The 3,480-nt window shown below is 44.8% G+C and overlaps 1 protein-coding gene across 4 annotated transcripts in view; it reads right to left on the bottom strand.

Moving 5' to 3' along the window:
* Positions 1-2,815, bottom strand: part of plppr2a (phospholipid phosphatase related 2a) — an 88,102-nt gene extending 85,287 nt beyond the window's left edge. For all 4 annotated transcript variants that reach the window (XM_005738081.1, XM_005738084.1, XM_005738082.1 and 1 more), the window contains exon 1: positions 2,607-2,815. The gene's annotated coding sequence lies outside the window, so the exon portion shown is untranslated. The remainder of the gene's footprint in view (positions 1-2,606) is intronic.
* Positions 2,816-3,480: the final 665 nt, after the last annotated feature.

Here is a 3,480-nt window from a genome sequence, read left to right as displayed (position 1 = left end):
AAAAAAACAGTTTTGTTGATTAAAAAACACTATATTGGATTCATATCAGTATCGGCAGATATCCAAATTTATGATATCGGTATCGGTATCGGACATAAAAAAAGTGGTATCGTGCCATCTCTATTACAGAGCTCTGGCTTCAGGCTTTATTGGAACTGATACCAATAGCTTGATTTGATAAGGCTTGGGACCATTCGGATCCGCACTACACCAGTGTCTGCTTCAGGGGCCTGTGAAGGGGAGCACTCCACCACCTTGAAAGAGCTCTGTGTGCATTAAGATTATGCAGTCTCTTGATCGGTCAGGCTAAGAGGTGGATATTTCCCTTTGGGAGACCAAAAGATTTTGATGATTTTGATGATTGCAAGCAGAAGTTTGATCCTCACAGTCCATGCAGTGTGTTAACTGAAAGCAGGGAAGTGATATAAACTCGAGTGTATCCTTTGATGAAATGGGAAAAAGTTGAGTCAGAGCACGTATTTAAGAATTTTTTGAATCAGTGGCCCAAAGGGTGATTCTCAATTAATAAATGTAATGTGCATTTGACAGACTAACAGAGATACAAATGATTCTGTGAAGATTTCATGCAATTATGTAGCGACTGGAGATGCCTTGTGGTCAGAACTTGGTCAGCACTACTTGAAATAAAAAAGCTGGAGACAGCAGCATAGTAACATTACCACCACTGGCATTTTGAAGGTATAATTACAAAGAAATGCAGGCATGTTGTAGTATACTGGGCTCAGACTACACAATATTATTGTCATGATAATCACCAAGTCAGATTAGGGCATTATAGAGACATAAAATCGTCTTTTGCTCCCCAAGCAATCATGCTTGACCCCTTAAAAGATACCAGTGGGTAGGACTTGGCAATTTATGATGCAGGCTGTCTACTCAATTTTACAGTTCTTGAACTGATGTCCTGCGTGACTTGAATTGACCAAAATTGGGCTGGTATTGTGCAGTCTGAACCTGGCAACAGATAAACAGGATATACTGCAATTTATATCCTTTTTCTCCAGCAAAGTGGAGCCCTTTATATTGAGATTTGTTTGGAGAGAGAGGAAAAGAAGATCTTATACCCTGATGCAGTTTTGGAGGGGAAAAAAAAGTGTCAATGACTTCTTAGTTCTTAGATAACTGCAATCAGCAGGTCATACATAACTGATCCACCTCGAACTGCAATTACTTACGTTCTTGAAAAAGTGAGCCTGTGGCAGTCATTTAGAAATGCTGGTTAAAATCTGTTTCTGTATAGCAGAGTGAGTGCATGAAAGTGAGAAGCGGTCCAGCTGGTTGTTTAAAAGGTCCATGTGAAAAGGGGCCTAATCGAATAGTCCATCTATCAATTAGAGAAAATGAAATCAACCTGTCAGCAGACACAATGATGGTGAGAAACTCCCAAAACAGACCAGAGACAAAGAGACTTTGTTGCATAGCCACACACACCAGCAATACACCCATCGGAATATAAAACATGAGAGAACTGAAATCAAAATGGTGGAGATGAGAGAAGCAAAGGGAGCAGCAGAGGGGAAAGTTGAATTAACACTAGCAAGCACACACACACGCCTGCACTTCAGGGGGAGCAGGACATTTGAATCGTCTGCTGCTCTGAGGACTCGCGTCAAAGAGTAGAGACCCAGGCAGCCATATGTCCTCTCTTTTGCCTCTGCAGTCCACCACCCTGCCCCAGGACATCCCTGTGCATGTAAGCACACACTTAGACACAACCTCTCTCTCTATTACACACACACACAAAAGCTAATTGGGCAAAACAATCTGGATCATGCTCACTCCTGCTTTACCAAAGCATGCTCTTGCGTGTCTTTTTATGCAAAAATCCACATTTGTGCAGCGGTAACATGAGAGGATGTGCAGCAGCAATGCAGCGTTAAAATACCAACTGTCAGTCACCCGTTCCTCTATTTCATGTCTGCACCACAGCCAAAGACATACACGAGCTGCAAACGAAATATCCAAGACTTTGTCAGCAGAGTATTACTCTGTATTTTGGACACTGTTTTGGACCATTTGCATGGAGTCAGGTGCCAGAACATGCGATCAGAGCAAACTGTCGAATACCTCAGCTCGCTTTTGTGTGTGTTCAGTGTGTTGAGATTTATTTATTTTTTGTCCGGCAATTGTCAAACCACTCACTTGCAGTTCAGATTGCATGCACAGTCCTACTTCCACACATAGAGGCTATGTGTGAACAATGCACCTATCCTGACACCTGAGTTGAGTCACAAACAAACAGCAAACATCCCACTCCTTTGACTAAGGGGCAATCCCTTATACTATTAAAAGAACAAAGTAAAAGGGTGAGAGTAAAACCATAATAGGATTTGCCCGGTGCTCAATAATTAGGGCTTCTGTTTGGGGAATACCACCGAGAGACACTCCCCCCCACATTCACACGACTCTTAGAAGAAGCACGTAACAGCGGGTCTTTGACCGGTTAGGGTGCAGAAAATCCAACAGCGGCTGCTCCGTTACAGCATCCCGGGCAGGCATGCTGTTCAAATCATCCCGGCATGGGAGCGAGGAGAGGAAAGCCTCCCCGTCTGCCTCTTCATTCACCACTCCCCCTCCCTCCTTACCTTGGATCTGACGGTTGCCACGGCACCAGATTCCTAAGCAGTGGCCATGTCAGAAGAGATGATGAGGGGAAGTGGTGTGAAAATGTCCTTCCACCCAGGTGTCTGCCCCTTCTCTCTTTCTCCTCCTTCTCTTCCTCTTCTTCCTCTTCTCTCTCCTCTCGCCTGCTCCACAGCAAAGCGTGAGAGAGCTGATGAAGGGGACGGCAGCAACAGCAGCAGCAGAAGAAGCAGCAGCAGCGTCAGTCTCTAAATCTCACACACAAATACACATGCACACACACACAAACACACACACACACGCTCACGCTCCTTTTAATTAGCTTGTTCCAACAACCAGCGATGACTAATAAATCAAGTGGCAGAAATCACCTCCTGTGCTCCGCTGATCGGATGAGGAGACACAGAGGACAGGGAGAGAGTGCAAGCACATGTGTTCGAGGAAGTAAGAGTGTGTGTGAGAGAGAGACAGTGATCTAGAGCATGAGAGAGGGGGAGAGAGAGAGAGAGAAGGAGAGAGAGGAAGGGAGGGCATGCATTGTGTGTCAGCTCATTTGGATTCAAAGGTTGTTTTGCCTCTCCATCCCTCCCCTTCTCTCTCTCCCTCCATCCATCCATCTCTTCCTTTATCTAACTCCCTCCATCCATTCTTGGTTTCTCTTCTTTTCCCCTTTTACTGTTCTGTCCTTTGTGCATTCACGTAAAGGACACAAACTTGACCGGAACATCAGAGGAAAGAGGGGTCAAGGAATTCCACAGATTTAAAAAAATGGGATGGAAGTGGAAAGGAAGGTTTCTCGTGTGTGTGTGTGTGTGTGTGTGTGTGTGTGTGTGTGTGTGTGTGTGTGTGTGTGTGTGTGTGTGTGTGTGTGTGTGG

The sequence above is a fragment of the Pundamilia nyererei genome, unplaced genomic scaffold, assembly GCF_000239375.1.
Source record: "Pundamilia nyererei isolate P.nyererei 1_Seehausen unplaced genomic scaffold, PunNye1.0 scaffold00081, whole genome shotgun sequence".
NCBI lineage: Eukaryota > Metazoa > Chordata > Actinopteri > Cichliformes > Cichlidae > Pundamilia > Pundamilia nyererei.
This window is presented reverse-complemented; position numbering and strand designations above follow the sequence as displayed.